This window comes from Leiobunum rupestre, chromosome 5 (genome assembly GCF_980474605.1).
Source record: "Leiobunum rupestre chromosome 5, qqLeiRupe1.1.hap1, whole genome shotgun sequence".
Classification (NCBI taxonomy): domain Eukaryota; kingdom Metazoa; phylum Arthropoda; class Arachnida; order Opiliones; family Sclerosomatidae; genus Leiobunum; species Leiobunum rupestre.
In genome coordinates, this window is record NC_143388.1 from 61873237 (window position 1) to 61885965 (window position 12729).

Below are 12729 nucleotides of genomic sequence, written 5' to 3' on the forward strand. Positions count from 1 at the left end.
CAAAGACGTTATGAATTTAGCAACTGGTTACTAAATTCTGTCCAAGAAGATAGACAATTTTTGCGCCATGTTTTGTTCTCCGACGAAGCGTCATTTTCTAGAGATGGGCCCTTTAATCATCAAAACAGCCATCTTTGGTCTGACATCAACCCACATTGGGGTTTTGAATATCATCACCAGGTTCAATTTGAACGGGTCAATGTTTGGGTTGGACTTGTTGGAAACCGTTTGATTGGTCCCTTTTTCCTGCCGACGAACCTCAACGGCCAAAGGTATTTACATTTTCTACAGAACGAACTGAGTGACGCAATCGACGACCTTCCATTGGCTGAAAGACGTTAGTTGTGGTTTCAGCAAGATGGAGCCCCTCCGCATTTTTCCCGGCAAGTAACTGAGCACCTCAACAACGAGTTTCCTGAAAGGTGGATAGGGAGAAATGGTCCAGTGCATTGGCCAGCAAGGTCACCTGACCTAACACCGCTGGATTATTTTCTCTGGGGATTCGTTAAAGCAAAGGTATACGCCACGCCCATTGAAACTAGGGAGGAACTCATTAGACGAATAATCAGTGCTTGCCGAGACGTCACACCAGAAATGGTAGAGAACTTAATTGTCCGCGCACAAACCTGTGTTGCAGCCAATGGTGATATTATTGAAAATGTTTTGTAAACATTTATGTGAATAAAATATCTGCATTTAAAAACCAAACGTGTACATTTTTTCAAGTGTGAAAACTCTACTACGTTTGTATTAGACTTGTTCCCTTTTCAATTATCGTTTCAAACAATCGTAATTTGGCTTCACCAACTTGTAAATTTTTCAAGCTCGAATTTTCACTGATAAATAAGTTGTTTTTCGTCGAGTGAACAATTTTTAAGGGTTTTCGATGACGGCCTACAACTTTATAATAGAAATTTTTTATCTCGCACCTAGTGGTCGAAAAATAATTTTTCAAAATTGGTGAAAAACATTACCGAAAACGCTCAAATTTCTCAAACTGATGTCCCCCGGTATAGAGAATTGACCTTCCAAATTTGAAATCGGTACTATAAATAGTTTTTGAAAAAAAACACTTTTCCGAGCAAAAAAAAAGACCCTGTATACTTAAAGGAACCAACATAATAACCACACCACGACACGTGCTCGGGAATTCAAATAAAAAGCCCCCCCCCCCCCCTACAAGAGTCACGTGGTTTGATCTAAAACGGCTTTACTTCCTGTTTATTTAAAAGTGACCGATAGATCACGCCACTAGAAGGTGTTTTTCTAGCAGTACGCTTTTTTGGGAAAAGTCATGTCCTACTTTAATTCGCCCATGGCGCTACCCACTCCGCCACCTCACCTTGTGCCACCGCTTTCAGTTGGTGTTCAGCTCTGCCTCTCCATACGCGGTAGCGTAAAGTAGACCCAGCTATATGCACTTATACTAAAAATTAAATTATTTTTTTCCCAAAAATATTTTTTTTTCTACCAGAAAGATTTTTTTACAAGGGTGGACGCTTCATTTGACAAGAAGCTAAGTGAACAACAGCTGTATTTTAAGAAAGCAATGGATAATGCTGTCGGATAGTGTGAAGAGCGAGTGGTGAAAAAGTAAGAAATTGCTACGAATAGTACCGAGCTAAGGATGAGAAATTTTGAAAAAAAAAAAGGTTTTAGATGATTTTGTTGGATTCCGGATCGAAATAGAGGAGGAGATTAAAGCCGTGTCCCAACCCAAGGATACCAAGAGGAAGTCAGTTGGAAATAATTGAGTTTAATAAGCGAAGGGAGAGAAAATCAAATATCGTTGTTTTCAACCTACTCGAAGACGTACCAGCGGAACCCGTGGTCTTTCAAGAGTGGTTGGAGGATAAAGTTAGTGTCGGACGTAAAAGTGGTTCAGACTTACCGTCAGGGAGTAAAGAGAAGCAGAAATTCACTACCACTATTAGTGACGTTGGACGGTGTTTCGAGCCCAAGCAACGAATATTAAAAGATAAATAACTGTCTAAATTTGAATGTAGCTATTTAATATTTCAATATCTTAATCTCTGTAATTTCTATATTTATCTGAATTTTTTTAAATGCTGTTTGAACTCCCCCTAACGGTTCGTTTTTATACGAAACCCATTAAAATAAAACCATCCATTCATTCATAGACCACTCAAACAAATTTGGTCCCTTCCACGTGCTCGGTGCCCGCGCTTGCAACAAAGGCGGTTGTGTCTTGGCGAAAAGGGGGATAAAAGACGTTTGACCCGTATATCGCTTCCATGTCGAAGAGAGTGACTACCTTGGACAATTCTAATAATCGGAATTGATGTTTATTTTTAATAAGCCTAAAATTTAATTTCTTATTATTTCACAAAATTTTCTTAAAACCGTACAAAAGAGGGAAATGATTTGGGGCCCCCTAGAAAATTATGAGTAGGCTGTAGCACACCTAGCATTTTAAAATGTTACATATTTGTTGAACAACCTCGATTGAAAATATACTAGGAAATGAATTGTAAATTTTAATATCCCAAATATCATTCCCTATAGTGCTGTTTTAAGCCACTGTGTAAAACTTGGATCATATCCTTTGGAACAGTTTCGAAGCTGAAACCAAAACCATTCATAGTATCCTGAAAACCATTACTGTACTATAATTTCAATCGCGTACTATATAGTACGCTTTTTGCGATAATTGTACTATAGTTTTACTATATTTCCGATATTTGTGCGATAATTTAAGAAATATTAGAAAGTTCCTTTTTGTTAACATAAGAACGGCGTTTCCAGTTTCTTATGTTACTCCTAGTACGCTAAGAATTGAAATATTATACTCTTTGGAGTGTTTGGTTTGTACTCGAAAATACGGCCGACTTGACTAATCAAGCGTGTTGTAGTCTAACGAAAACGAAATATGTTAGTAACAGCCAACTATGATAAAGTGCTACAATGCTATAGCGAGTAATCAAAGTTGGCCGTACTTGTGTACTACAATTTTCTAGGAAATTCGATAATTTTTGGACTTCGATACTATAATTTCAGTTTTGGGACCTGGCAACGCTGAGCCAATGAGACTGTACTTGCATTTCAAAATATTGCGCAACACAACCGGGTTGACAGGCGAGCCTCCAGAGCGTTTGGCATCATATGGTCAGTTTGTTTGGGGCTTAGGCCTTTAGCAAAATGGGAAGTGTAATAAAAAAACCCACAAAAGCCTTATTAAAAAAATATATATTAAAAGAAAAGAGAGCGGAAGCGAAACAGATTGAAGTGGAAATAAACGTTGATCGAGCTAATTAAAAATCATCCTTCAATTTGGGATACACGGACTGAAGAATATAGAAACAGAGACTTGGAACAATGCGCATCCATAGGATGATGTATCATCGAAAATGAAAGAAACAATTAAATAAGCCTAAAAATATGTTGGTCGTTGGGGGTAATAAATAAGTTATAATTCAAATTATGAAAATTATTAGTGGACGAATTAAAGAAAATATGGAAGGTAAGAGGACATTTCGAAAATGTCACAATAACAAAAAGGAGACAAGAGTTTGATAAAGAACCTTTCAACTCTAGTTAAGTGGCATTTTTTCCAAATGCTTCTATTTTTAAAGGCATCGAGCGACTTTTAAAGCCATTAGTTCAGGTGGCTGGGTTTATTTTGGTTTCACTGTCATCGAATAATCTACGTGTCTTAACAACAGATCTGCTTATATTCCCATTAATTCTTTCCAGAATAGGATTTGGTTTAGCTGTATTTTGGTTCTGGTCGAACCCTTTTCTGGTCTTCCCCTGGGGTTTTGAACTATAGGTATTTTTAATTTAGCGGGATTGGCTAAAATCATAAGACTGTCCTCTGGGATGATAACTCCTGTGTCTGATTGTGAAACTGCATTCCTTTTATCTATCTGACTTTCTACTACTATGCTACCAATTGGATGTTGGGTTTCTAAAAGGTTATCTACCATATTGTGGGTTTATAAAAGGTTATCTACCATATTGTGGGTTTCTAAACAGTTATCATCTGTAGATTGGGGTTCAAAAAGGTTATCTATCATGTTGACGGTTACTTAAAGACTATCAACTGTAGATAGGGTTTTAAAAGGTTATCAACTGTAGATATGGCTGTAGATAGGGTTTTAAAAGGTTATCAACTGTAGATTGGGGTTCTAGCTGGTTATGAAGTGTATGGTTAATGCTGGTTGTCTAATGAACTATCTATTGCTTGTCTTGTTAAACTCCATTCCTCCAGTAAATGATTTTCATCTTCCCTTCCCTTCTCACAGTTCCCTTCCTCATCACAATCACTCCCACCAATGTCTAAAGCTAAGGATGGTATATCCTTGTTTAGTTTTAAAAGTAGATCAACCGTTTTAGAGTATTGTTTCATACCACATCGAGAAGCTAAATTATGTATTTCATTAATATTAAATGAATTTTTCATTTTGTCCAAGTACGCTTTTCTTTTTAATTCTAGCAGTTTTCCTTTGAACTGAATAGATTGGGAAACTACGGTTATTATTTTGCCATCTCTAACCAATGAGGTTTTAGGTAAACTGTCATTCCTAAATGTTTCCTAGCTAAATATAATGCCTACATGGTATCTGATTTCGGTTATGAAATGAGCATGAGCATTCGACTAACTGATTGGTCAACGTATATTCAACTCCCTATTTACTTTTAACTGTAATTGGTTTATTGTTTTTGTGTAATGTGTAAGCATTCCCTGACTGTTTTAAAATAATTGGCACCACCTTAGCTGAACAGCATGCCGCAATTTGTTTGTATATATCTAATATATATAAATTTCTTAGTTGCCCTATAATCATTATAACTTATGTCATACTCAATGGATTTGGTAAATTTAATTGTTTCTCGCAAAACGATTAATCAGAGCAAATTGTTGGAGAGCCAGTAAAAGCCATAAAAATGTCCGACCTTAAAACCTTTAAAGGCTGTCTTAAAGGCCTAGTTTCAGATAATTTCATCCCCCAGTGTCGAAAAAGGGTTCAAACATATTTTTGCTTTTCCCTTCGCTATCCCCATATTGATAGCGACGGTCACCTCGTCATTCGGACTTCGCGGTTCTCAAGGGCATTGTCACTGCTGACAATTTTGACAGCGCTAACAATGCCGGACTTAATCCTTCCACATGGAGAGGTCGGGAGAGCGAGCTGACCCGACGCTATCAATGGTGGGGTTTCGAGGGGGAAGTAAAAAGGATGTTTGAACCCTTTTTTGGCAAAGAGGGGTGAACCTAGGCCTTTAAAAGGTAACTTCAAATAGCTTAAAAACGCTGTTTGAAAAAGTACAAATAGCATTAGAAAAGGCTGTTTGAAAAAGTAGGTAGTAGCTACTTATAGCCATGAAAAAGGTGGTTTTTAAATAATAATAACTAATTAGCCTTGAAGAATTCAGTTTGAAAAAGTAGCTAATAATAGCCTTGAAAAAGGCTCTTTAAAATAATAATAACTAATAAGCCTTGAAAAAGGCTGTTGTATAAAGCTGCTAGTAATAGCCTCGAAAAAGGCTGTTGATAAAACGTTGCTACTTATAGCCTTGAAAAAGGCTGTTTACAAAAAGTTGCTACTAATAGCCTTGAAAAAGGCTTTTGGTTTGAGGTAAATTATCTACATGTTTAAATTTTAAACAAGGGCATTAAGGCTTCTTTAAACCTCGAGGAGGTAGAAGTCCGCTCTTGCAAAAATATTAAACAGAATAGTCAAAAATAACTCCGCTGAAGAGATATAAAATAAGGCGACTAACTCGTTCTGGAGTACAAAACCAAATGGAACCGAGGAGAGGCTGGAGACTGGAGAGCCCGTGTTATCGAGATAACAGTTACTGGTCACGACGGTCACGTGATTCCGCGAAAGAGTTGGAAACGCCAAAATTACAAAGACACAAACTACCCCCATTTCAAGTTGAACAGCTGCGCTATTGTACCCTATGTCGCTTCCTAAATCGGGCGAAAATTTTCTTGTGAAATAAGCATTCCCAGAATATTTATCTCCCTTGCCCCCCCCCCCCTCCCACACGTTTGGTCCCTTCAAAGTGCTTGTTGACTGCTTGCTGTGTCTTGGCGAAAGGGGGGATAAAATAAAAGAAGTTTAACCCGTATATCACTTCCATGTGGAGAAGAGTGCATACCTTGGACCATGGGCCAATAAAAGATATTCATTATTGGCCCATGCTTGGACAACACCAATAATCGAATTTTACAAGTTGAAAATTTTAATTTATTTTTATTTTATAGTTCAGTTTCAAAGTCGAATTTTAAAGAGCATTATATCCGTGTATGAATCAATAAAACAAAGCGGTGTTATGATAATCAAGAAATATGGCGGCATATTTGGTTATTTTTTAATTGATATGTTTAAAATAATTTATCAATAGCTACATCGTACGTTAATTTCCCGTTCGCGTTCCAATAATTCCGATTTTTGTAGTTTGCCTTTCCACAATATACTTTCCTATTATAATACCCTGAATATATAAATAAAACATTTCTTTGTCTTTTGAACGCTGCGTTTGGATAGCTCGTGCAGTAGTTTTCTCAATCGCAACGTTTGCATCACTTATGACACCAATATCATCGTTTTGTATCAAATATTACGTTACATCATATATATTAAAATACAGTATTTTTTCAACAATAACAGTGGATTACTAAAAAATTACTAATAACTAATGCGGATTATTCAATTTGCCGTTCTTTCTTGGCTAAATGTTTCATGTAAAATAAAGTCTTTTCCTTAAAAAAAAACGCCCAAAGCCCCTATTTTAACCCCGTTAGTACAATAAATATTGTGATTAAAACCGACATTTATATCGTAAAATAATGTATTTTACCATAAATAACCCTCATTTATCTTTAAAATATAAAATATTTTGACCCCACCGAAAGCCCCTATTTTATCCGCGGTCCCGTTATGATGTTGGAATAAAAACACACTTTTAAAAAAAATGAGTAATATCTTGCCATTAAATCTATTTCGTCCTTATCCAAGACTTAAAATCGCTGGGAAGTATTATATTTGAGAGGTCCGCCACTTAAAGGGTCTTTCAAGTGAGCTCAACTCAATTCAAATTTTCACTGAACACTAGCGCCACCTCTCTACGCAGAAAGTGAAGCGGCGTTTTTGAGAACAACAAAGAACGGCGACCGAATGACGTATTTCAAATTGACTTCAGAGCTCACTTGAAAGTCCCTTTAAGAAACAAGTTCGCCAAGAAAGCGATAATATTATTTCGTGTCCGTATTCCATTTAATAGTCAGTTCGCATGTTGAAAAAATCGTGCGTTTTGTGATAAAAGCATGAAAATTTGTATACATACATTTGCTTACATGCTCAATCGATTTAAGACGGGAGGCCATTCGTAACTATTACGTAACGGCCGTAAAAAGCGATTAAAACGCGCCGTAAAGTGCAATCGTCCTACTCTAACTCGTATGAGAAGAAGAGGGGTTTGTTTAAAGGGCCATCCGTAAAAGAAATTTCTTACATTTTCTCCATTTGGTCGGTTTTTTAGTATAAAACGTAAAGATAAACGTAAATTTATAATATCATTTTTCAAATCGGAAATAAATAAAACAAAATTGCAAAGAAGAATATATATATTCTTAAATTATCGAAACTTTATACATTATTTATCGAGGTTAGAAATTTTCCAAATATAACAGTGATTACTTAATTTACTATGGACTTAATTTACGTCATATATTTGAATTCCAGATATATGTAAATGTTATATACTAATCCAAAAAATATCTTTAGGGTGGCTCGATTTGCTCTGACACCAGGCTTTTTTTTTTCAAAAACTATTTTGAGACTTAATTTTTGACCGATAGGTGCTAGGGAACAATTTTCAACGGGAAAGTTGTAGAACATACTTGAAAACCTACAATAGAGCGTTCTATAAAATCGGTGTGGTGTGCTTTCCCCCTTTTGAGTTTGGAGGAGGTGAAGGTTTGGCCGGTTTTTCGTGTGAGATAAAAATATTTATCTGGCAAACCCGTAAGAAATTGATAGCAGTCGATATTTAGGAGTAGCGTAGTTGCTAGCCTATGCTTCACTTATTTCCGGCTTTCCGCGCCGTTTTTCTTGTTTCAAATGATTTTTGTAATAAATGTATGATGGCAAATAAGCAAAATACTATTCCCAAATTAATCATTGGGTTTAAAAAGAAGCTTAGATCAGGAAAAAATTCTTAACCCCAAACATACTTAAACACCTCCCACCTACAACTCCTAAAAGGTACGTCTCTAAAATATTCATGTAAAGACAGGACATAAGCCGAATTATCTTAAACCAAAGAATAACAATTGTTGTTAGTCCTGCTGAACTAGCTCTATAGTCTGTATGAAACGTTTGGCCGGTTTTGGGCCGATTTTATAGAACGATCTATTAACGTTTGTTCGATCAAAAGGTTGATTTACAAAGCTTAGTTAATTGTTTTGAGAATAACATGTCAATGTACGATTTATTTGGCACAAACAAGGGAGAGAAAGAGAAACAAGTACTTTCCAATCAAACTAAGAAAAAACCCTTTTTAATTGAAGTAACGAAAGGGTTACGAAATTACAGGTATGGTTCGATAATTCCCCCGTCTGCCGCGATACATGTTTCTGCGCGATGAACCATACTTTGCAATGCACGCTGGATCATGTCGGGAATGACCAATTGAAAAGCATCGATGATACGCTGACGTAATTCGTCCAGGCTCGTAACAGGCGTCGCATAGACATTGTAGGGATATTATACTCAAAACCTTATTGCGTCGCCCTCCTAGCCTACAATTATGAGTTTGATCCTCCCTTCCGCGTAACCTTCGGGGTTAGCGAGTTTGAAAAGGGATGTCTAGGGGATATTTGCTTAAAGGGAATATAACCTCTGGTATTTCTGTCACCCTCCGAGGGTTCCAATATTGTCCGCTGCCTCCCATGGCCTTTCACACTTGCGGCGCTGATAATCGCCGATTGTGAAGGGAATAAAGGAAATTGATGGGGTCTTCCATAAAGAACGCGTTGTAGGTTCTATTCCCTTTAAACATTAAATTGAGAGTTGCCATTACACGAAATTCAAAATTAATAATTAGCACGATGCGCGCACATTCACTCCAATCAGAGGAGCCGGACCTCAAGTCGTGGCCGGACCTAACCAATCGTCAGAAAAGCGTTATCACGCTACTTTTAATTTTTCTGTTCCCACGAGCGGGACACCTCAAAGGGTCAGCCGTAGCGTCCCCAATAAATCAAGGTTTGCAATTATAGCAAGCCTGGCGCCGTCGAGACGCCAGGCATGTATCACACTTCACTTAAAACTATTTTTAAAAATATAACACCAAAAGGAGAAATACTTCGAAAAAAATAATTGGCAACCCTCAATTCGGATTTGTTGTAAAAGAAACTGCAGGGAAAAAGAGAAAGGGTTAGGGGGTTCGCGGTGAATTGTTCGTATGGTAGGGGGACTCGCTAATCCCGAAGATGGATGTAAGGAGAGAGATAAAATAACGAAGGGGGAATTTAGGCTACCTCTGGCCACAAGGTCTCCTTTTTCAACCCCCCTCACATAGACTACGGTTACATGGAGCTCGGAGCGTCGACGTAAGGAAACGTCGACGTTTATTTTTCTCATGTAACCGCACGAACGTCGACGTTCGGAGAGATACGTCGACTTAACGAAAACTACCTCGAACCGTCGATTTAACGCCTCAAGGCTGGTTCACACGGGCAGTGTTTTCCTGATTTTCTCTATTTTCTCGTTTTACCACCTTTTCCCGTTGTTCTAGCGCACGGGAAAACGACTGTACACACGGACAAAATTAAACGGACTTTTCCGCCGTCAGCGCTGCCGGTAAACGAGAAAACGGAGAAAAAAATGTTGAAATATCTCTACTTTTTTTCCCGGTTTTCTGAAGCACTTTGAGCTCGACTAATCAGCGAGCGTTTCGCTGTCACGGGATTTTGAAATTCTTTAAAAGTAGGCTTAAGAATTTTTGCGTCTACCACGTGACGGCATAACGCTCGCTGACTGGTCGAGCCCAACGCCCCTCAAAAAAAGGTTATCCGATTTCTCATTACCCGGCAGCGCTCGCTGTGATAAAATCCGGCAAATTTTGTCCGTGTGTACAGTCGTGTTCCCGTTCGCTAGAACAACGGGAAAAGGTGGTAAAACGAGAAAATCAGGAAAACACTGCCCGTGTGAACCAGCACGGGGGGGGGGGGATGGTATAAGCATTACTAAAGCTTGCAACGGGGAAGAGCCGCTCGAATGTTACAAACCGTAGAAGTTGCTATCGGAACCTAAATTATTAATTATATAAACTTCAGTCCCGATTTAGTACTTGTTTCTCATTTATTATTTTAATGTCATTGAATAAATACTTTTCAATTCTAGTGGTGAAACCTTAATAAATAATTGGGAAGGACAATGAAGGTTAATAATGCTATTATAATTGATGGGGTTCGAGTGTTTTGTTACAAAATTTAGGGGCTGGGAATTTTTTTAATTGTTACGCTGAGTGTTAAAACTGTAGCTGTATTAACATACAAATTTGAATTGAATTAATTAACTGTTAAATGTCCATAATAAGAGTAAGTGGTACACCGTAAATGTATGAAATAAATAATATTTTAATAAATATTAATTTAAAAAAAATTTAAGGATACTTGAATATAGTACGTAATGTTAGAACTTAGAAGTAACCGCGAAAATATAAATAATGTTTTTTCGCACTCAATCTAGAAATATTAGTGTTTCCATGAATTCCAAAGCAGCACGTGCAAAGAAGGTGTACGCTTTTTACTCCCTGCGGAGAGGAAAACTTTCCTACGTTAGGGTCGTGCATTCTTTTACACTGAATAATGCCAACTGCAAAACCTTTTCATTCGAACTGGATCTCTGCCTCCTATTTACTTCAGAACCCTTCTTCGAAATGGTCTGTCTCACTGTTACATTCGCGTAGTCGCGAACTGCACGACTCAAAATGCAGCGGAAGGAATATAGAGTAATTAGAGTTAATTTGGGGCTAGAAGCGTATAATCGATGGACTAATGAAAGAGATCAGTTAGAAACCACCAACGAAATATTTGCAATATAGGGACTTGGTAGCATGACGTAGATAATACGTCACCCATGCTTTTTCCAACTGGCAAAAAAAGTATACCAGCATGGCGGCCATGGCCAAACGTACGGCGTGATGTCATGCTGCCAAGTCCTAAGACTTTCCTTGTTTTCCACTGAAATTATATACCGTGTAATCTAACATTAGTTACGTACACGTATTACAATGCTATGATTTTATAAAGGGATGAACTAATTACTTTTGAAAAGAGTGCTAACTAGCACGCTATCTACATAGCACCGCCAGGTGCAGGTGGCGAATTTGTTGTGAAATACAGGGTCTGTTTGTTGTGCGTTTTTCCGTGTAATCCTATCTCAAAATAGTTAAGGTTCAAGGCGAAAAGTAAAGTTTACAGAAATAATTACTAAACATCTCACACAGGCCGTTTTAATTAAATTGTGTAATACAAATGAAACGAAATTAAAAATGATTAAATAATAGTAAATTATAATTACATTGATATACTTCCTTCGTACTTCTATTAGTAACGAAAAAGTAGTATCATAATAATATAAAGTAAATTTAAATAATAATATTGCAGGATCGGATATTTCTTTGAAATAAATCCGTAAGTAACTTCTGCTGTATATTTTATTTATTGCACAACTATAAGTATCAAAAATAAATAATATATTTTACGTGTATGTGTATATTATATATTCATTTTAGAAAGTGTTCCTTTTCATTTTCAATGGATTTATTAAAACTAATTTAATAACAGGGACCCCAGAGGTCCTATGATTCCTATAAAATTCTATATTTTCAAAAATGTCCTATAACATCCTATATTTTTAGCAAAATCCCTAAAAAGTCCTATAAAATCCTATAATTTTGATATTTTGCCCATTTCAAATCCCGCCACTCACAAGGAGACGACCCGAGGTGTTACACACCGATTTTGTTCAAACTCGGGGGACCTTCATTGGTAACTTGAAAAATCCTGAAGGGATTTTTTTCAATGTTTTTGATAACATAAAATGGAAATTTTCCCATTGAAAATAACATACCAAAATTATATAAAATTTATAAAAATTGATGAAAAAAATTTAAATTGATCACATTTTGATCAATTTGAACCAAATGGGTGAAAATGAACCGATATGGCTAAATTTGAAAAAAAATAGAAACATTGAAAAAAATATTTCAAAATTGATTAAAATAACTTTTTTCAAAATTGAAAAAATATATAAATTTGAAAAAAATATTGATCAAAAACAGTAGTTTTGATCAAAATTCATAGGAATTGACGGAAATTTATAAGTTGTGTAAAATAGGATTAATGTATAGATAAATTGCGATTTTTTTAAAAACAAAGTATTTATTTTGGTCAATTTGATCAAACTTGACAAAAATTGGAAAATAATAAATCTAAATTAGCCCAATTTTAAAGATTTGTAAAAATTATATAAAAATAAACTAAATTCGACCAATTATCTCAAAATTGTTTGAAATATTTTTTTTTCAAAATTGAAAAATTTTAATAACACTAAAAAAAATTATCAAAATCAATAGTTTCGATTTCATTTCAATAGGTGGGGCAAAGAATATAAAGCTTTATATTCTTTATGTGGGGTAGTTTCTGAGATACAGCATTACAGACATTTGACTCACTAGATTGGGAGC